Raw genomic sequence first — 23,435 nt, 5'->3', positions numbered from 1 at the left:
AGTACAGTATTTTCTCATTCACCTTGAAAATGTGAAGAGAAGGTATAGGTATGTATACAAAAATGTGCTCCATTCATAGTATGACAGGTTTAATTTGGGATTCTACGTTATGGCATCATTTTCCTGTGATTATGGGCTTATAACATGTAAAGAACTCAAAGATTTGTAGCAGCATGGCTTTACACACAGATGCAGTTGAAATTGCCTTAAACTGTGAAAAACTGCTCAGTGAAAAATGGACTGTTCTCTAAGATTCTGCATAGCTTCAGTATCTGGTGGCTGGCTACTCCAAGGTCCAAATGTCAGATTATGTCCAGATTATGTGCAATTTGGCCTTGCACATTTTTCCCCATTGGGATATCAGCCATGGGAGGAGGGTATGGGACTATGGCACATAGGGAGGGAGTTTAACCCTACCCGCCTCACACCACTGTCCTAACAAAAAGTGCCCCCCCCCAAAAAACTGCTGTTGCTCCAAAATAGAAGCAGCCACATTGACATCAGTGACAGCTTTTCTCCCCACTCCATGCTTCTGATTAGGCCTACCCTGTTCAATCATCTTTATTACGGTCCAAGACCAGCATAAGATCGAACAGTAGAGCATGATTCCTAATAAGAAAAACAAATTATGGAACCATAAAACTATATTACTTTAAAATTACTACCCTAATAGTATAAAGCTATATTATAATACTAAAAAGCCACTACCCTTAGAAAAGAGGGCAACTATGAGACTATTAAACAGCTGTATTACAAAAATTATGAGCATATAAAATGTGAAATATATAAAATGCAAAAAGCGGTGGCTAAAATGGGGTATCTAAAATAAGGAATCTAAATAGGGACACTAAAAAGTTCCAATACTCAGCAGTTTAAAACTGTGCATTGCTGACTGCAGGGGCAGATTAAAGGAGAGGCAGGAGAGGTGGCTACCTATGGTGGCGAAGTGTGGAAATAAATAAATCATTCACGGTGCCTGGCTGAGTTTTATGTGTTTGTGTGTTTCAACCAACAATGTGTGCGGGTGGGCAGGCAGCGGCATGATGTGGAAACTTCTTTGGCTTGGGCAGGAACTAAGCAGCTTGAAACGGGGCACGGCAGGGCAGGGCAGGCCACAGGATGAGGGTGGGTTGGGGTGGGGGCAAGGAGAAAGTCCCCTCCATGGTGTTTGTTTTTTTAAACTGCTGCTGCACAGCTGCTGCAGGAGCTGTGGGGAGGGTGAGGGGGTGAGGAGGGAAGAATTCTCCTTGTAGTACCGGGATGGGAGGTGGCAAGCTCCTTCCAGCTGCACTCCCTCTTCCCAACTGACTGTCCGGGCTTCTCGAAGCCCATGAGACAAAGCAGAGAGGCGGGACGCAGGAGGCCCATGAAGTCAGTTGGGAGGAGGGAGGGCAACTGGAAGGAGCTCCCATCCCTGTAAAAAGGGAACTCTCTGCTCCTCACCCCAACTGCCTGCAGCCTCCACCACCAGCACTGGTCCACCCCCCATCCCACCCTCCCTCCCTGGGTAAAACTGGTAAAGGATTTGTTAAGGGGAACTCTACCCTCCTCACCCTCCACCCTCCCTGCAGCTTCTGCTGCCGCTGCACAGCGTCATTTTTTAAAAATACACACACCATGTGGGGACTTTCTCCTTGCCCCCACCCCCACCCCTTCCTGCAGCCTACTGCCACCGCTGCTGCACAGCAGCATTTTTGCAAAAATCATTTTTGCCTATGGGTGGCAAAAGGGCGTATCCGCCCCTGGCTGTTGCAAGAGAATGGCCTGGCAGTCCTGACCCAGCAGATCCTACACACTGCCATGCAGAACTTGGCAGTGTTATAGCTGAAGGCCGGGTCCTTATCCGAGAGCAGCAAAAGGGTGTAGACATGGTTTGGGCAGCCAGGGTTGCAAAGTAGCGGAAATATATGCTTGGCCCAAATGTCTCTGTAAAAGGGGCAAAAGAGTTCTAAAAAGAGAACGCACGTGTTCTGTGGTTTTTACCTTCCCAGTGTCACAGGGACAAAGTCTCTCTACAATTGGGATCTTTCTGTATTTGCCTTCCAGTACAGTGGAGGGAAGGGCATGGCAACAAGAGAGGGTATAAGCCCTTCTGTGGCTTGGAGTTTCTAGCTGTGACAGGTACATGGAGGCATAGTACCTAAGCCTTTCCGAGGACAGGAAGGATGGAACCCTGTCTAGGTCAGCCTGGTGTTCAGTGTCCATTATCTCTGTTTGATTACTGTTTTCACCTGGTCACGGTCCATAGCAAGTAGGAGAGCAGGGATAAAGCCCAGGAGCAACAATTTAGTCCACACACTTTCAATCATGGAAGATTGGAAATTGTCTTATAGGGTCAGAGGGACCAAGCCCCAAGGGTTGAGAGATAATTTAAGCCAGAGGTTAAGAATGGACAGCCACACTCTGGCCTCAGCCTTTATCATGCCCGTTTCAAAGAGTAGTGCAGAATTTGAGACACAGTGAGGCACTTGGAGGGCTGCTCTTAGTAATGTGGACTGCATCCGCTTCAAGGGGGTAAGATTGGAGGGGGCCCCCAATTGGGCACCATAGAGGAATTGCACCAGCATCTTGGTCTCAAATAATTTGAGCGCTGTGGGTACGTAATGGCCCCCTCTAGTCGGTAGGAATTTTAGAATGGTGGTAGACCTCCTCTGAGTGGTGAGGGCAACATGGTCACTGTGGGCCTTACTTGAGCCAGAGGCATGTAGGACCACTCCCAGATACATGAAACTAGTGACCTGTTTGACCTTGTGGCCATTTATACTCCAGGGACAGGTCTCAGGTCTTCTGGCGAAAGCCATAAATTTATTTTTTTGATAGTTGATTTCTAGTTGATTGTTCTTGCAGTCGTGTGCTAGAGCTGTCAATGATCTTCTGAGACCTATAGGGGTCCAAGAGACGATTGCAGTATCGTCAGCATAGAGCAGGGAGGAAATGCTTCTATTCGCCAGCTTGGGAGGGTGAAGGTCTGGGCTACTAAGGTGTCTCACTATGTCATTGATGTAAAAATTGAAAAGGAGAAAGGCCAGGGTGCATCTTTGTTTGACTCCATTCTGTGTCTAGACAGGGTTCGTGAGGTGCCATTGTGGGTTGCACCTTACCTTGAGGGTTGTGTCTGCATGAAGAATGTGGATCAGAGAGAGCAGACATCACTTGATTGAAGAGGCTTCCAACTTATCTCATAGCTTGACTTGGGAGATGGAATCAAAAGCATCCTTAAGCTCAATCACTTGCTGGAATAATATTTTTCAATGAGGTGCTGAAGCACCAGGCATTGATCAGTTGTGGATCTACCCTTCCTAAAGCCGGCTTGCTCCTCTGCAAGCAGATTTTCTTGGTCTAGCCAGTCCTTAGGTTTCCCATGCAGATGTCTAACATAAAGCTTGCTGATGGGCCTATAGTTGATGCGGTCATCCTTTCTTCCCTTTTTGAATATGGGGACAATAATCACCAGCCCCCAGTCCTTGGGGAAATGGCCATGAAAGTCAATGTAAGTAAAGAGAGAGGCCAAGAATGGAGCCCACCACTCTATATTATTTTTTATAAGCTCTAGAGGGATAAGGTCTTCCCCGGGGGCCTTCCCCGCTCTGGTTTGAGAAATGAGAGACTCAATCTCAGCCATAGAGACTGGTGGTGACCTGGGCAAGTCCTCTATATCTGGTAGAGGGGAGCCATCTTCCATAGTGTGGTCTTCATACAGCTTCTGAAAGTGCATTTCCCAGATCTCTGAAGAGATATAGGTCTACCCAATTCTCATTACTCCTATATGCAGAGCCAAACTACATATTTACTATAACATGCAGTTTTGGTCTCAGCCAACTGGACTTTGTGTTACTCACAGTGCCCCTGTGCCCACCCGCATGAAAATAGTTTTGCAATTTGAATTTTGACCAGAAAAAACAGAGTGCTGTAAACTTAGGCTTCCGTCTGGCAAAAAGTGATATTGCTGGGCATGCTGTGAAGGCCTCAAAAATGTGTCCTTTTTACAACACACCCTAGGTGTGCAGTGCTCTCTCCTCACACAGAAAAAGATTTTATGTAACTTCTGTGATCAGCACGGTGAAATTCTGCTGAGTAGAAACCTGATTGAATGATACTTTCCTAAAGTGTTGTGTCTGCAATCAGTGAATTAGGTCCAATTTACTTAAGTATTTTTAGTTAATTTTTGTTGCAATGAGCCAGGCAGGTGATTGTTTCAATTTATCTCCAGAAATTCAGCTTGCCATATCTGTAGAAATGTTCCAAAAAATGGATTGAGCAAGTGAACTGTGAACTGTGATTTGTGAACTGTGATTTGAAGTTTTAGACAAAAGAACCCTCACTATCACCATCACCACCACCACCATCATCCAAACAGTTTGCATGACCTAAGTAGTACTTGGTTTTATTAATTATTCTTGCCCATGACCACAAACTGAGGCACTATTAAGGAAGATGCTAACATGGAAATCCCTTTGCCAATGAGGAAGGACAGGTTTTTGCTGTAGAAATGAAGCCCAGGTCTATAAACTGATAAGTTATGACAGAAACAGAGTGAATTACAGCTAGCATTGACAATTAATCAATATTTTACTGGTCTGACCAGTAAAACTGTTCTGTCAAGTAATTAGTATTGGGGGCTGAAAAAAACTAGTATATGGAAGATTCTGACAAACTCCACCTATAACTTTCCAGTTATGGATGGAACTATAATTTTCCCAGTATAAAAGTTGAGAGAATATTTGAGCATTTACAGCAGGCTTCCCAAAGCAGTTGTCAAAACCGCTGGGCTAAGTTAAAGACTGTTGCCATCTTGTCCAACCATCCCAGTACATACTGTTCTTGAAACTGCTGTGAAGAAGAAGATGGCAGGTAGGGGGTGCTTTTACCTCACAGCCCAATGGAGAAGAAGTTAGTTAAAGTGTGCGAGTTGTCGACTCCTGGTGACCACAGAGCCCTGTGGTTGTCTTTGGTAGAATACAGGAGGGGTTTACCATTGCCATCTCCCACACAGTATGAGATGATGCCTTTCAGCATCTTCCTATATCGCTGCTGCCCGATATGGGTGTGTCCCATAGTCCACAAAACATACCAGCGGGGATTCAAACCAGCAACCTCTGGCTTGCTAGTCAAGTCATTTCCCGCTGTGCCATTAGGTGGCTCATGGAGAAGAGTACCCCAGCAAAAGCCATCTGCTGCCAGTTTATTCCTAGAGGCCATTATATTGTGGTTTATTTACATGGGGCCTACTGCAACGTTAAGGAGCACCAGCTTCTACAGCTAGACATCTGATTTTGTTGAGGGTTTAAAAAAAATCTATGTAAGCAACTTTGACAGACCTTGGCCTAAAAGGCAGGACACAAATAAACCGAATAAATAAATCCTGTGATCTTAATCCTGTCTGGCTTCTGGCCTGGATACAGTACGGAAACCACCATGGTCGCCCTGGTGGATCACCTCCACTGAGAGATAGACAGGAGTGTGACTCTGTTGATTCTCCTGGAACTCTCAGCGCCTTTCAAAAGGTTGGCTCCCTGGGTTGGGACTTGGGGACACTGTGATATGGTGGCTCCACTCGTCCCTTGAGGGGCATTCTCAGAAAGTGGTACTGGGGGATGCCTGTTCCACCCCTTGGCCTGTGGCCTATGGGGTGCCGTGCTGCAAGGATCCATTCTGTCCTCTATATTGTTTAACATCTACATGAAACCCTGGGGAGGTCATATGTGGATGTGGGCTGTGGTGTCATGATCAATATGCGGTGATACTAAACTCTACCTATCATTTAAGTCAGCAGACACCAAGGAGGCAGTGGATGTTCTGAACCAGATTTGGAGGCTGTTCTGGACTGGATGGGGGCAAACAAGCTGAAACCTAATCCAGATAAGATGGAAGTGCTGTGAGTTGGTAAAACTGATCATCCAAGTTGTGAGGTGAATCTGCTCTTGGACAGGGTCACACTCTCCCTGAAAGACAAAGTTTTCTTGACTTGATGCTGTCCTTGGAGGCACAGGTGAGGGCGGTGTTCAGAAGTGCTTTTGACCAGCTATGGCTAGTATGCCAGCTGTGATCCTACTTAGAGAAGTTGGATCTGACCTCAGTCACTCTGCTTTGGTGATATCCAGATTGGACTACAGCAATAGAATCTATGTGGGGCTGCCCTTAGAAGACAGTTTTGAAGGTCCAGATGGTCTGCTGCTATGATGCTTGTGGGTACAGGTTGCTTTATGAGTGTTACAGCCATCCTGAGGCAGCTTCATTGGTTACTAGTCTATTGCCAGGCTCAGTTCAAGGTGCTGCCCTTTACCTTGAAAGCCCTACACAGGTTTGGACCGGAGTTGCTGTCAGTTTGCATTTGCTCATACAAACCTGCTGCCAGGGCCTTCCACTCAGGCCCTCCTCATGGCCTCGCCACTAATGGAGATCCAGCTGGTGTGGACTAGAGATAGGGATATTTCAATTATGGCCCCTCAACCTTGGAACTTCTGGAAGAGCTTCACCATGCTCCCTCCCTCCCTGAGTGTTTTTAAGAAATTGAAGACACATCTTTTTAGATAAGCTTTTTGATATCTCATCCTTTGCTTTTATCTGGTAGGTTTCTTGGTGTTTAGCTTTTTACTGATACCTTTAATTTCTGTTTTAAAACTTGTTATTTTAATTGTGGTTTTAGACTGGTCATTTAACTTTGTAAAAGTTATTAAGTCATTTTTTAAATCCTATATTTTATCTATTTTATTAATGTTGTAAGCAACCCGAGCAGTAATGCACTGAATGGTCAGGGTAAATAATAATAATAATAATAATAATAATAATAATAATAATAATAATAATAATAATATAAAGGCTGTGGCAGAAGAAGACCAAAATAATCCCAGTGGTAATTGGTGCCCTGGGTGCAGTTCCAAAAGATCTTGAAGAGCACCTCAACACCATAGGGGCCACAGAAACCACCATCAGCCAATTACAAAAAGCAGCTTTACTGGGAACAGCCTATATTCTGCGACGATATCTATAACCATTGACAATAAAATTCTGGCATCCCAGGTCCTTGGGAAGGACTCGATGTCTGGATAAAACAAACCAGTCAATAACACCTGTCTGACTGTGTAAACAAGAAATAATAAACACTGTCTGTATATTCAGTAGCGATATAGCAATGGAGTTTGGACTAGACAAGTGTGCTGAATTAATAATGAACAGAGGAAAAATAAGAAAAACAGAAGGAATAGAACTGCCCAATGGAAGCAAGATCAAGAACCTGGAAGAGAAAGAACATTACAAATACTTGGGCATTCTCCAGGCTGATAACATTGCACACACTGAAGTTAAAAGAAAAATTGGAAGTGAATACATCAGGAGAGTTAGGAAAATCCTCAAGTCCAAACTCAATAGCGCAAACACCATACAAGCCATAAACACCTGGGCTATACCTGTTATCAGATACACTGCAGGAATAATAGACTGGACCCTGGCAGAACTAGAGACGCTAGATTGTAAGACCAGGGAAATCATGACCATCAATCATGCTCTGCACCCCCGCAGTGATGTAGATAGGCTATACCTCCCTCGCAGCTCAGGTGGAAGAGGAATGCTGCAAGTCCATCAAACAGTAGAGGAGGAGAAAAGAGGCCTTGAATAATATATCAAGCACAGTGAAGAAGATGCACTTCAAATGGTCAATAACGAGAAACTATTGAACACCAATGAAACAAAGCAGGCCTACAAGAAAGAACAAGTCAAGAACCGAGCAGAAAAATGGAAAAATAAGCCCCTGCATGGTCAATATTTGCACAATATAAGTGGAAAATCAGACATCACGAAGACCTGGCAATGGCTTAAGAATGGCTACTTGAAGAAAGAAACAGAGGGTTTAATATTGGCTGCACAAGAACAGGCACTAAGAACAAATGCAATAAGAGCAAAAGTCGAAAAATACAAAACAAGCAGCAAGTGCCACCTTTGTAAAGAAGCAGATGAAACAGTGGACCACCTTATCAGCTGTTGTAAAAAGATTGCACAGAGTGACTACAAACAAAGGCATGACAAGGTGGCAGGGATGATACACTGGAACATCTGCAAAAATTACAAGCTACCTGTAGCCAAAAATTGGTGGGACCATCAAATTGAAAAAGTTGAAGAAAATGAAGATGTAAAAATATTATGGGACTTCCGACTACAAACAGACAAACATCTGCCACACAATACACCAGATATAACTGTAGTCGAGAAGAAAGAAAAACAAGTTAAAATAATTGACATAGCAATACCAGGGGATAGCAGAATAGAAGAAAAAGAAATATAAAAAAAATCACAAAATACACAGATCTACAAATTGAAATTGAAAGGCTGTGGCAGAAAAAGACCAAAATAATCCCAGTGGTCATTGGCGCCCTGGGTGCAGTTCCAAAAGACCTTGAAGAGCACCTCGACACCATAGGGGCCACAGAAATCACCCTCAGCCAGTTACAAAAAGCAGCTTTACTGGGAACAGCCCATATTCTGCGACGATATCTATAACAACAGCAACAACATTGACAATAAAATTCAGCCATCCCAGGTCCTTGGGAAGGACTCAATGTCTGGATAAAACAAACCAGTCAATAACACCTGTCTGACTTTGTAAACAAGAAATAATAATAAAAATATCCAAGTCCATAACTAACCAATGCACCACACTGGCTCTATGATATTTCTCATACCATGAGTTCTTGCCAGTCTTCGTGTCCATCTCTGCAATGGCAGGACCAATGAATGATCATCCAAGGGTAGATACCGGCATGAGATTCTCCTGTATCACATCATTGTGGTGGTTGGGGGGGCGGGGGCGGGGGCGGGGAGAGAGATGTATACTTTACCCCAGTTTTGATAATGGTCAGTGATGGGAGGCAAGGCCACTGCCTTTTTTACAAGTGTTATCTTAATGTGACTTTATGATCATGTGATTATATTTCATTCCTTTTTATAGGTCATAATTAATTTCTGTGTAATGTTTTAGTGGGGAATGATGTGCAGGGCTTTACAGTGCTGAGTGAAAGTATCCCTGTATTTAGAGTTAAGAAAAAAGTCTGAAATCACAGTGCTTCATAATGCTGAAGCCAATAGCAGCAAACCAAGTGATAAAAAGAAATTTGAATTTGAATTTAAGTTATCTTAAGCATCAAATTAATTTAGAGTTAATTATACTTTAAATCCATTTAATACCTTGTAATAAAAGATATATTGCTAATGGATGTGTTTGGTTCATTAAAACAATAACTTTTTATTGCTATGATGAGACCAATTTAAAATCAAATTAATTTCTGGATGCAAGATAGAATTCCAATAATCTAGATTGCTTTAGATTGACTATATGCTTGCCAAGGGCACTTCCATCAGTATGCAACATCTGGTATTACAAAGGCTGCACCACTCTGGAAAAATGCAAAATCATCATGGGTGCTCCAATTTGGTCCTAATACATCACTACATCCAAACACAGAGAAGTGTACAGAACTACTTGCTTTTCTCTGGAATAGATATGTTTTTAAAAGAATTCAAAATGGGGGGAAAAAATCAAAAATTCAGAACACCCACTGCACAGGTGTAAGATGACCATAAAAACAAGTGGGATGTATCAATGCAAAACTCAATTATCTGAATGTCAGCACTTTTTGAAACCTGAAACATCTACACAAGTGGAAAATACTGAAAATCAATTTTAATCTGTGCAGTTCTTCTGGCCCAGAAATACTAGTGACCAGAAAATGCACATCATTGTGACCAGAAGTTGGAAATAATATTCCAATCAGATATATCAGTTCATTGTCACCTCTGCTTATGATCTCCAGGGACATGAAGGAGCTATCTATTCACAAATCTCAATGGTGATACCAATCAAGATGGCACAGGGGAGATGATGCAAGAGTTTTAAGGTGCGGGCAGGGCAGGAGAGTTGGAATTCTGGCAGGCTATACTGACAGTTTGGAGGCAGAAAGAAAAGCTGGGAGCACTGAAGCATCTTCACAACTACGAGAGGGTAATACAAGGAGGTCAGGGGATTAATATTCAAATATCTAATGTCTCTCCAGAAGCAGTCAGCCTGAAGAGGAGGTCAGAGACATCACGAGACAAAATGGCACGCTACAGAGGTCATACCCCTCCACTGACACTTCTGACCCCTTATCTTATGAGGTGTCCCTTTATTTAGATTCCTCCCCTTTTACTTTCTCCTTTCCTCCTAATCTGCTGTCTTAGGTCCTTACTATGATTTGAATTGTGTAGCATTGGATTTACTCTGCCTATTTAGGAATCTATCACTCATTTGGTTTAAGCAAATGATGGGGCAGCCTATTTACAAGAGCCAGAACCACAATGCACTTCAGTGTGCAATCATAATTTGGATCCTTCTAGGAAAAGAAGTTATGAGTTATTTGCTCTTCTCAGGAACATTATAGCCCTATTCACGTGTTCAACACACATATAGTCTATGTACAGATCTGCATACATGTACAGTTATTCACTCATTATGTTTAATGCATGCACAATAATAATAAAAACAACAACAATAAACAACTTTATTTGTTACCCGCCCCATAACAAATTGTTCTCTGGGTGGCTTATAACACAACATTGAAACATAAGATAAAAACACAACACACATGCAATCATAACAGACCAAAAAATGGGGGGGGAGAGATATACAAAATACAATAAAAATCATTTAAAAAAAAATTTAAATCAGTTACAATCAGATCAAAAAATTAAAAAATATTTAAAAGGCCTGAGTGAACAAAAAGGTCTTTACCTGGCATCTAAAAGAACAAAGTGATGAAGCCAGGTGAACCTCACTGGGGAGGCTATTCCATAAATGCAGTGCAACCACTGAAAAGGCCCTCTCCCTAGTAGCCACCCACCTCAACTTGTTTGGCAGGGGCACCCGGAGGAGGGCCTCCAAAGAAGATCTTAAAAACTGGGTTGAGACATATGGGGCAAGGCGCTCCCTCAGGGAACCTGGTCCCAAGCCATTTAGGGCTTTAAAACAACACCTTGAATTGGGCCTGGAAACGGACTGGGAGCGTTTCCAGTAGCATACTTCCTATTTGTAGCTTGCATTTCAGGTGCTTGTATCCAGATTTGCTTTTAAAATGAATTCATGTACATGTTTTTGCGTGAATGACTGAACGTCACATTACAAAGTCAGTGTGCAGATATATGTACATATGTACAACATAGTGTTTGAATAGTACAAAACTATGTAAAAATAACATTTCTTTGGACCAACTGTTGCTAATGAGAGTCTGCAAGGCAATGCTTCAGGTTTCTTTAATTTTCCTGCGTAAAAGCACGTACATGCCAAACATAATTGATTCAAACAAAGTAATGCACAAGTTAAAGTTTCAGTTTTTTAAAACTTTCTTGCTTTTAATTAATTGGCCAATTAAACTAAGTATCACAGTATCTCAGTTGGTACTCAATACTAGTGATATTGTGAGCATATTTAATTAAGGTAAAAGGTTTTTCCCCCCTCTTTAGCCACATAATTATTTATGGTTGAGAATCTTTAGCCAATACCTACACTCAGAATGGCATGCCCAACCACAGAAGAAACCCCAAGTAAAACAGGGATATACCATCTATGAAAATACTATTGTACTTACAGGCTGATAACAGAATGTAATGCCTGGCAAGGCAGTCAGTCAAATGCTTTTGGTCCATTGACCATATCCACAGTCCAAGAGAGAGAGAGGCACACACACACAAACATACACACTCATGTCATGGCCCCATAAGGTCATTGATAGCTCCTAATAGTGCAGGTCTACTCTTCATCACAAGATTTAAATTTTTGGCCACTGACTGTGTAACAGAAGAGTCAACCTCATTTAAACAAAAAACCATTAAAAACCCAACCTAACAAGTCATAGCTGATGTTGCTCACCCAGGCCCCAGTAACGACAGGACACGTATAATTTGGAATAACTAGGGCCACTTTACTGATTAAATTTACAAATAACCTGCAACGAGGAACATACTAAATAGAATGCGGATACACCAATGTGGGTCAGCCTCATATGGAGGACTGCCCACAACAGGGCGAAGGACTGGACATTCATTCAGCCCGGCTCCTGGTCTGGACATCATACAGCCGTGAGGTTTTATTCTTGCTGAGGGGAGGTCAGCCTACCTCACCCGACCCAGGCCGCAAAACACTAAGTGGTGGACCCAGGCAGCCTCCGAGTAGGGGCAGATCGCAGCCCAAGGGCCGCAAAACCTGCAAGGGCTGTTCCTCGGCTTCCCACTCACCTTAATTGGTCCTCCAGTCAAACACCAATACGAGACAACCTACTCCAACCTACACTCTCCTGCAAAGTGACCAAACATTCTAGACAATGAAACCCTGTTAGGAGAATGAGTGAGAAGTAGGTGAAAAAGGGCCACATCTAGCCAATCAGGTCTGATCCCCCAAATTCCTATTTGGCCCCCAAAAGGTGACCGGATAACTCTCACGTAAACGGGATGGGTGGGCAGGTGCCTCTCCCCAGAGCAACTGAGACTAAGAGAAGGGAACCAGCCTCTTATGCAGCCACTTTCCCACTCCTATTGGCCAGACACCATCACGTGGCAAGGGGGGGAAATGGCAGTCCTCATGCCCATCATTGGAGCCGGTTGCACAACTCCGCTTTATCTTGAAGTGCAGTAGTGGGATCAGTTTTGATTAAAATTTGTTGAGGTACATCCTGGTCCCATTTCAGTATGGCAGGAGCATTCATTCACACAGAAACACAATGCAGAATCCACCCAAAGATAAGTACTAAAATCCCATTGATTTGAATGGAACAGCTAAACACATACTTTATTACTAATTCTGCCTTACAATTGCATTAATTTTCAAGGTAGTTTGCACCACTTACACAAATATTATTTTAAAACAACTCTCTAAACAATACAAATAAAACCACAAAACACTGGACTCCAGACTAGCACTGTGTTGGTGCAGCAGTGCTGACCTCCAGACTAAAGCTGTGCTGTTGCACGAGTGGGAGAAGCACAACTGTCATGGACATATTTTCATGATGCACAGTAGGCTTTAGAGGGAAGGGGAGATCAGTGAAAATCACTGATTCCCCCACTCATGTGATGGAGCAGCTTTAGCTGGATGTCAGCGGGACTGCACCAGCACAGTCTGGATGTCCCAAAATTGCAACCACTAATTAAAAACTCAAAATCAGATTTAAAAGCACGGGAACAGCCATGAAAAAGCAGTAAAGGCCTGGGCAACTGAAACAATCTTTGCCCAGTGCCATCAAGCTAGGCACCAGGCAAGACTTTCCCGGGAACACTATAGAGTTAGAGGACCGCAACAAAGGAGGCCCTCTCCCAGGTTGTCACTCTGCTTAACCTCTGATGGTGGGAGCATCCACCCATGTATAATGCATTGCAGTTATTCAAGCTGGATGCTACCAAGGCATGGGTAGCAATGGCCCAAGTACCTCTGTCCTTTTATCACACTGACAAAAAAGGAATTTTAAAGTTTTCACAATGCCATCCATCAGTTTGTGAATTCCCATTATTTTCATTAACCATGAGTAATGATTACAAATGTTCTGAAAGAGGAAAAGAGCTTTTTAAATTGTGATGTTCTGATTAGGGAATGATATCTCCAGGCGTATTTGGCCCCCTCATTGCCCAATGCCCACTTCTAAATGGGCACTTAAGACCATTTGGCTTCAGTGGGCATTTTTAGTTAAGGTTTTTAGAATCTATGGCTTGACTATTTCTCTCTGTTTTGCCTATTTTATTATATTTTATACTGTTGTATAATATTGGGCTGGATCCAAAGGTGTCCTAATGCATGTGGAAGGTGTCGTCTGCCCACATACACATTATAATGTTGCACACAAAGTGAAAATACATCTAAAGATGCTCTTCCCCCCCCTGCACAAGAGCTTCTGCAAGCAAAATCATAATAATGAAAATTGCTATAGGCTCTGTGTATTATTGGCAGTGTGGGTTTTGTGTAAGCTCTTGCACAAGAGTTTGTGGAACAGTTTGTGATTCTTCCAATCTAGCCCATCATTTTATTAGGAACTTCTTCAATCTTGTGGTCCTAATAAGGGGTTAGCATAACCCCTGCTAACTTGGCAAAGAGGCACCTTTTAATGTGGTGATTCTCTTTTATTTAGCAGGGGAAGAATAACAGGCCCTATTGTTGGGGACACCCCCCTGACCCCAACATTAAACCCAGAGCCACCAACCCAGAATTACATGGAACCTAGGCCTGTGTCTGATTCCATTTTATAAGAGTTCAATTAAATGCCTGAACTCAAGGTGAACTGACACCCAGATCTCAGGACTGCCTCATGTACTGCTCTGTGAAAGAGGAGGCAATCCAGCATTGTATTGTGAAATGGGCACTCACAGAAACACAAGGGCTAGGCCTGAGCTAATCAATATGCTAAAATGTAACTCACTATCAGATAATGTCTGTGGAAGAGGCCAGGGGCTGATCTCCCCCTTCCTGTTGCAAGAAGTCTATGTTAATCTTTGTCAATGATTGCTCTGCTATGCCCAAAGGGGATTACTCAGTTGCTGTCTATAGAAATTCCACCCTAGGAGAACACCTGTAGATTTAGTCCTTTTACTAACACCTTCTGGGACCAGGCCCGAATCTGGGGACAAGAGAAGAGGCCCATTTGCAGCTCAGAGATGCAGATTTGCTTTGGTCCCCTCCCCAAGATAGCAGCTAACAGAAGATGGGATTAAGAACTCCCTTGACTGCCTGAATAATTAAAAAGACATTATCCAGAAGGTAACAGCAAGTTGTCACCTTTTGGGACCCAGGAAAGATGATGGGAGATCAAAGGAAGATACAACTATAAAGAATGAGGCTTACTGGACAGAGAGCGAGCAATCTTTTGCTTACTAGCAATCTTGTGCCTACAAGCAAGATCTGCTACACTTTGAATCGGAAACATGTTTTTATTTTGTCCTGATGAGCAACTTTTTATAATAAAGCCCATTGAACTTTCTGAATGTGTCTCTCTCTATCTCTGTTTGTGCGCCCAGATCCTACATGGTCACCATCTCCAAGAACCAATTCAGTTTGTGTATGATGTGACTTTCCCTCTTTCCCTCTGAGCATGTACAGAGTGCAAAACCAGGTGTAGTTCACAACACTACCTACCCCCAGCACAGTATCTCCAGTGACTGTTGCTGGTGTCTATCTTGTGTTTCTTTTTAGATTGTGAGCCCTTTGGGGACAGGGATCCATCTTAATTATTTATTATGTCTCTGTGTAGACCTCCCTGAGCCATTTTTGGAAGGGCGGTATAGAAATCAAATCAAATCAAATAAATAAATAAATAAATAAATAAGACACATTGTGTCTGCTTTGCAGATAAGGGCCTGATACAAACTGTATAGTGAATGGACAGCCACCACGGAAGAGCCCAATTTTAACAAGAGAGCCAGCCAGTCTCTTCACATAGCTCTAATTACTGATATAAGTGTGCACTGTCTCCCATAGCTGCCAACCCTAGTCCAATAAGCAGATGACAGGAGAAAAATATATAGAAACATTCTAATAAGAGGTCCTCTAATTTGCCAATAAGCTTTCCCTGCTTACAGAAGCTATTCTCTGCTGGGAGAGATGAGCTGAGAAATGAGCAGTGTGCTTTTTCTGGAAACACATAAGAAATCTTGACCATAAGAACATACTTCCAGCTAACCTGCTAGATATAACACCATAAATACAGCCATCAACTCGAGTCTTTAGAAAGCATTATGACTATAATCATCAGTCACCTCTGTCCATGCTTACTACATCCAAAAGTCTGTTGGAATATTCATTGCAAATAGCTCTCAAACAGCCAAAAAGCATGGTTGGTTTGCACAGACACCTTATCAAGGGTGCTTGTGGTGACTGGTAGATACCCCTCCCTTGCCTTGAGGCTATTTCACACTCTTTGAAAGTATGTCTCAGCAGGGAGGGGAGGGGAGGGGAACTAGGCCAAGGGCACAAGCCAGATCTCTTGAGAAGTGGAACATGGGAAATACAGCACTTGGAAGCAAATCAGAACCTTTGGAGTTAAAAGTAACACTTTGGCTTGTATACAATCCACAGGTGTGAAAGTTGTTTAGGGCTAAGTGTAAAAACATGGTTGGCCAGAGGGGGGCCAGCCCACCCAGAAGCTTTTGCTAGCAATGAAAAAGCTTTGTTTGAAACCTTGATACTGGTGTCCGGGGAAAATTGCCTAACCAAGAAATGAATGACAGGGAGAATCTCTCCCTTCTAACAAGTCTCCTTAGGGTTGGATGTCTTGTGTTGGCCTAGCAGGTTCCAGTCTAACAGCCGAATAATATCTATCATTACCTGCAGCATCACAAGCAGCAACTTAGCCTGCTGCAGCTACAGCAGTATCTGAGTACCCAGAATGTTGGGGGCAATATGCTAAAATCATTGTAAACCGCTTAGAGAGCTCCGGCTATAGAGTGGTATATAAATGTAAGTGCTATTGCTATTGCTATTCTGCTTTTCCAGACTTGAGACCCTACTGTTATCTTAACCTGCAACATGATATCAACTTATGATTTTTATCATGAATGCCCATCATATGCTTTCTCATCTTCTCCTACTGGCTGTTTTCTTCTTCTTTCTGTTTTCTGCTTTCACATCCTCTTCTTTCTCTTAAAAAAAAACTAAGCAGAGAAATGAAATCACTGCTGGTGCCACTGTTGCAACTCATGCTATTTATGTATTTATTTAGGGATTTTTATCCCACATTTCCACTCGTTACACCCTCCAAGGCGGCTAATGTCCATAACAACAATAAAAAATAAAACAACATATAAATAAAATTTGATTGCAGATAAGCTAATCAAACAGGAGAGAACCAGGAGCAAATCATACAGTATTCAGCAACAGCAAAGCCGTACTGAGTTAGTCCTGATGATCATGTTACCGTGTGTTAAGGAACTGAATCATGTGCTGAAAGTATCATCTGAGCTGCCCATATGCTCAGGCCTGGTGTCAGCATACGGTGTCATCAAGCCGTTGATGGAGTCCCAGCACCATGGAAGGGCAAACTGCTCAGGTCTGTCCTGACCCCCAGTGTTAACAGCGCTCTTCTTAGTGCTTGGCTGCTGGCTGCTGTCATCTTGGTTTCTCACAACACCCACAGTGCAAAGATGGCTACAGACTCTGTGCATTTTGAATGTGGAAAAGCAAATATCAAATTGTAACATATTATTGCAACAGCTGTTTGGGTAGGAAATAAATTAACATACTTTAAAGAGTATGTATAACTAAATGGCAGGAAAATGCTGGGTATTTTTAAAAGAAGGAAAAAGACTTGAAACCTAAAGAAACCAGGCAAAGTTTGGCTGAAATGGAAACAGAGAGCTCTGTTCACCCCTACTATCAATCATACTTGATAGTTGGACTCACAAGAGGCATTATTTGATGACTTTAGTGGATGGTAGTCAGGTGCAACCTAGCTGTACTGAGCATGACCCACTGGCTGAAGACTACAGAGCTATATTATATAATCCTATTTCTGGAAAGCAGAACTTATACAGATAGTTCTGCAATGTTACCAAGAAATGTATTCCTTTCAATTACAAGCATGTTCAGAGGAACATCTTTGAACTAGAATCCACAATTAACTTGGGCCAGAGAAACCTATAGGGTGTTTTAAAGGGGGAGGGGGAGGAGGAGACCTTGAGGCTATTCTGACGATCAGGCGAAATTGGGCTAGGAGAGCTTAGCCCAATTTTGCCTGACCGTGTGAGCCACTGGGTTTGCAGAGCAAGTGCTCCGCTAATCCAGTTTTCAAAATCCGTGCTGCAGCTACTCATGAATAGACTCCCAGCCGGGAGGCTTAAAAGCAGCCTCCCGGCTTGGGGGTCTCTCCAGCATGCCCTGCACACTTGCGCACGGCATACTGGAGCTTCCGGGGGCCACTCAGCCCCCAATCCTCCCAGCCCCTGCTGGCTCCATCACGGAGCTGTCAGTCGTGTGGGCAGCCACTGCGGCTGCCCAAAGTCGACGTCTGCTCAAAGACTGTCTGCTTAGCCTGCTCTCATCACAAACCCCCTAGAGGCTCTTCTCATCGATCCTGAGAAGAGCCTCCTTATCTTCTAATGTATTCATGACAATGTTGACAATTACCAGTGTCACATACTATGAACTGTTACTTCAATGCAATAACACAGCACTGGTAATTAACAAGCTGAAAAATAAGCCTGTGATTTTATTTCCATCTTTCCCCATGAAGAATTGATCAGTATTATGGATTATTGAAAGATTATCTTTAATTATAACAATCCCAATACATAATGCCCTATTGGAGAAAACATTAAAATTAGTGTCTTTCCCCCCTATAGAATATGAAAGAAAATATTCCAGATGTGACAGCTGTGAGACAAAACATAATAGATCTTACCATTGACATTTTTCATATGTATGGGTTCCTGATTATTTAAGCTATTATCTTTCAGATTAACAGGATTTTTAAAATTACATTTTAAACACAGTTTCTAGTTGTGGCTGTATCTATCTGAAATAGCTCTGGATATTTAATTCTCATGGACACCTTGCTCCTTTTAGCTAAGCACAAAGGTGTCTCATGGGAACCTTTCCTGTCTTCCTCAGTATGGTTTTTTGATCTGATCAAATCAAATCTTTCATGCTCGGTGAACAAACAGGTGGTGTTTTCTTACACTGTCTATCACTTGGATTTTTCATAGTTGTTACTACATTTAACATTTTCACATTAACCAATGCCTGCGGGGGAAACAGACTTTTAGAAGTCTATATATTTTTCTTTACCTTAATTTGCCATTTTAAAAGCAGAGAGAATGCATTTATTGTGTTTTCAACACACCCATACTTAAGAAATTATCCCATAATTGTAGCATTTAAAAACTACAGAGCTAGGAAGACAAGATGTATAAATTCTTGAAGGTCATTCACTCCCTTGCTGACCAATTAGTTTCTAGTGGGGGAGCTCTTCCATTTTTAAAAGCGTGGAAGATAAATTCCACATAGAATACCTGAAATGTTACTTTGAGTTGAAAAAGAAAATGTATGTCCATATAGAATTAGAGCTGAAAGGAACCAAATATCCACCAAGCCAATCCTTCTGCCACACTACATAATTAGCAACCTGTGCAATCCAGACAATAGGATGCCCAGTCAAAAGTAGGCATATGCTAAGATGGTTCTTTAGTACACTTGACTCCACATGACTCAAATAGGTGAATGAAGCCATGAGCTACATCTGCTACCCAAACTGCCCTGGAGTGATTGGCTAGGGTGCTTCAGCTATGATTTTGGCTAAAGTGGGGAAATTAGCTTTGTATTGTGGAGCAGTTTGGTTCCAGTATCAATTTAGCAGTTCTGGTGTATCTGGAAAGAATGAGGGAATGTAGGTATAATGTCAAGGCTTTATGAAGGGTAAAGGTGGGGGTCACAGAAGGCAAAAAGAGAGTTTAGTCAGGCATTTCAATAATACAGCTGAGTTTCTAAATGCATGTCTTGGTTAAACGCTTGCAGCAATGTGACTGAAGTCCTGAATAAGAGCCTACTTAGAGGCATGCAATGCAAAGTACCTGGAGAGTGGGGAGGGGAGCAAAGAGAAGCTGAAGGAGAGTGTAGGGAGAGGTGAGAAGTTAGTACTACTGGTCCTTCCTAGGCGTGTCAGTTGCATGATGGCTGGGCCCACAGGCCTCTTCTGTAGTGGAGTCTAAGGTAGAAGTGGAGAGAAAGAGCAAGGGGGCAGCAGTTACAGCTTGCTTGTGAGAATCTGCCGAGTCCAAGTTAGGGGTGTGCACAAAATCAGACCTGAACTGGACCAGGCCGGTTCACCACCCACCCCCGATCGACACCCCCCTTCCTGGTTTGATTTGGTTCAGGGAAGGTTTGCAAGCTTTTTTACATTATTTTTTTTAGTACTTAACCCCTCTGGGGGGCTTCTCTGAGGTCATGGGGGTCTCTGAAGGTTCTTCCTCCCCCCACCAGCCCCTGTTTTGGCAAAAACAGCCCAGTTCAAGCGGTTCTTCAGCCCATTCTGGGCCTTTCTCCCATCACAGTGGCCATTTTGGAGGCTGCCTCACAAGCATAATGGGCTTCTGCATGGCCTGGGTCATGACCCAGTCCATTGCACATGCACAGTGGCCTCCAAAATGGCCACTGCAACAGGGGAAAGGCCAGAAGAGGCCGAAGAATGCCCGAACTGGGCAGTTTTTGCCAAAATGGAGGCTGGCAGGGAGAGGGGGAACCTCTGTGGACCCTGCCCCTACCCCTGCAGCCTCGGAGAAGACCTGAGAAGGGGATAAGTACTATACACACACACAGAGGCTTGTGAACACACAGAGGCTTGTGAACCCCCCCCCAAACAGCTGGCAGGTTTTGATCAAAGGCAAGAGCAAGCTATGTAAATGTGTGGTGTGAATGAGCTATGCTTGTTTAATGTCTCAGAGACTGTGATGTCCCCAGGTGCAAAGATATGCTCTTATAGTTTGCTAAAGAGCAAATCCTCCCTGATTGTCACTAGTCAATTCATTAAAGTTAATAAGCTGAGATATCTGACTTTTATCTGTGCTTCTCCTTGAGAGCATTTCATTGTTATCTTGTAGACAGGAAGATTCCTTCCCAGAATGATTTAACTCTGATGAGGCTGCTGTGGCTTAGCTATACCTCATTAGCAAGGGTTGGGCACATCCTGTTTCAGTCTGTTGGCAGCTTGACCTGAAGTCACACTGCCAGCACAGCCCATGTTATTGACCTGCTTTGAGCCAAGTCTTTTCAACTAGGCAGGGTGAAAATTTCATGAAGATCATGAGCCCATGATCTAGTGCTGCTGAAGCATCTAACAGAGGGGTGCTTTGCAGTGCAACCTCAAAACATAGCTTATTGACATCACATCTCTATTATCCTCTACCCTGGAATGCTCTTGGTCCAGGAACTTCTGAAGCACTTTCTTTGCTACTTGCAAGTTTAGAAACATCTATGTGATTTAGATTATATATCTTCAGCTACATCTGTGTGATTCAGGGTATAGAGTCACCACCTTTTCTCTGTTCTGCTCTTGGTGTTTTAACCTGGCATGAAGAAATTTAGGAAGTGATTCTTTTTCTGGCATACACCTAACTCTGATGATCATTAGTTGGAGAAGGTGGCACAGCTTTGCCTAATGCGCCAGCTAATGTGCCAGCTGCATCCCTTTCTTGAGAAGGCAGATCTGGCCACAGTTGCTCATACATTAGTCAAGTAACAGCTGGATTACTGCAATGCACTTTATGTGGGGCTGCCCTTAAAGGATATTCAGAAACTTTACTTTATGCAGAATGCAGTGGCTAGGGTTCTGTCTGGAATTCCTCATTCAGAATACATTACACCTATTTTGAAAGAGCTGCACTGGCTGCCAATTTGTTTCCAGATCCATTTCAAGGTGCTGGTTATTACCTTTAAAGCCCTTGGTGGTTTGGGCCCTGGATTTCTGAAGGACTGCTTGTTTCCAAGGGTTTCTGCCTGCCCAACAAGGTCATCAGAGGAGGCTTTGCTCCATGTGCCAATTGTTGTGCATGCAGGATGGAGCCTTCTCTGTTGTTGCCCCCAAGCTCTGGAATGCTCTCCCAGTGGTGTCTGTTATTTGGTGTCTGTGGCTGCTTTTAAAAAACAACTGATAACTCTTTTATTTGTACAGACTTTTACCCTTTAGGGGTTGCCAATCTCTCCTTTCTGGCCACTCTGTTTTTTATGGCTGTTGCTCTTTGGTGGTTTTATGCTTTTGTGGTCTTAATTAATTATAATGTGATTTTATGGAATTTTATTGTACTAACTTTTGTAAATCACCTTGGGATGAGTTTTATGAAAGGTAGCTTATATACTGAATAATAAATGAATAAATATTCACATCTTGCCACATCCATAACTAGGGATGTGCACGATCTGGTTTGGCGCCTCCTCTGGGAAGCGCTGAATGGGTTCAAGTGCTGGCATTTAAACTGGCTCGAGGGGGCGGGGTGTGATTCCCTTAATTTATTGATTGATTTGATTTGATTTGATTTTTATACCGCCCTTCAGAAATGGCTCAGGGCAGTTTACAATTACCTTGCTCATTGCTCCTTACCTGCTCCACTGCCTCCCCAATGCTTCTCTGCCAGCAGTGCGCACCCTAGCAATGGCCACGCGGGGCTGCGACACTGTTCCCTGCAGCCCCTGCACAATGTTGGCACACACATGGCATGCACATACTTGAACCCTTTCATTTATCAGTCTCGTTTAATTCCATTTTTGCTGTCTTGTGATCCAGTCACAGTTTTGAAACACTCTTCCAAAGCAGCCCTCCGTAGAGTGCTTTTACAGGAATCTAATCTTGAGGCTTGCTACTTCTCTCATTCACACCTATTGTTTCTCATTAAGTGTCTTATATTCAGTTCACATTTACACCCACTATATATTTTAGAGAGAGCTGCAGTCTCTTGCTTCATGTTTTCCCTTTCCTTTAAGCTGCCTCTTTGCTTTTCTCCATCAGCTCCTGTCTTTGCCTGCAGCCTTCCCTTATTAACTCATGCTCCTATATCTTAAAATCCATGCAAACTTGTGTTGCTGTTCCCAACTTCTCATGTCTAGAAGTGTAGATTGCAAGTTTTTCTCCATGATTTTAAGTGCCACCTTAAGGTGGGGCGGGGAGAGGAGCATGTGAGTTATACATACTCACCATTTCAGAAAACAAGGGTGTGTTTTTATATACATCCAGTTAGTTTTAAACTTTTAAAAAACACGTATCCCCTTGACATTCTGTTCATACAACATCTAATGCATCCTGTCTTCTTGATTTCTAAGACTGTCAATAAGAGCTACTGCATCATTTCATAGCCCCTTTTGGGGTTGTTTCTCCCTGCATAGATATCAATTTGTTAAACCGCTTGAATCTTTGATGACTTACACAACAGTTCAGCTAATGGTCCATGCATTAATACATCTTATCAGCTGCAAACATCTGCCTAACACCGCTGTACTTTCCTGTCAAGCTCCAGGGGAAATGTGAATTTAGATGTTATTTTGTTGATTGGGTTGGAAACAACTACTGAAGGACTAAAAAAAGAAGAAGAAATGCAAAATCAAGGCTGCAAGCACTAGTTCCAAGTAAATAATTTATGGTACACAAATAATGCTGTAGTCAAGGTTTCATGGAAAAAGTTGCCCAAATGGCTGTTCTAAAACCATTACTTTAGTATAATTCTGATTAATATTCAAAGATCTCTGGGTCTCTGTGTACAAATGAGTGGTAGATTAATATTGCATTAGCTGCCATCCTCTCTTCTGCCTAGGAAAGGCACAACATGCTGTCAACAATATTGACAGGAAAATACACACTCGAACTGAAATGAAGCCCTTTGCTGCTCATGAATCCATTTACTGTTCAGCTTGTTTCTTTATGGTAATTTCCTGTCTGGTCCTCAATGGGAAAACT

The sequence above is a fragment of the Hemicordylus capensis genome, chromosome 3, assembly GCF_027244095.1.
Source record: "Hemicordylus capensis ecotype Gifberg chromosome 3, rHemCap1.1.pri, whole genome shotgun sequence".
Lineage (NCBI taxonomy): Eukaryota > Metazoa > Chordata > Lepidosauria > Squamata > Cordylidae > Hemicordylus > Hemicordylus capensis.
Note: the sequence above shows the minus strand (reverse complement) of the source record.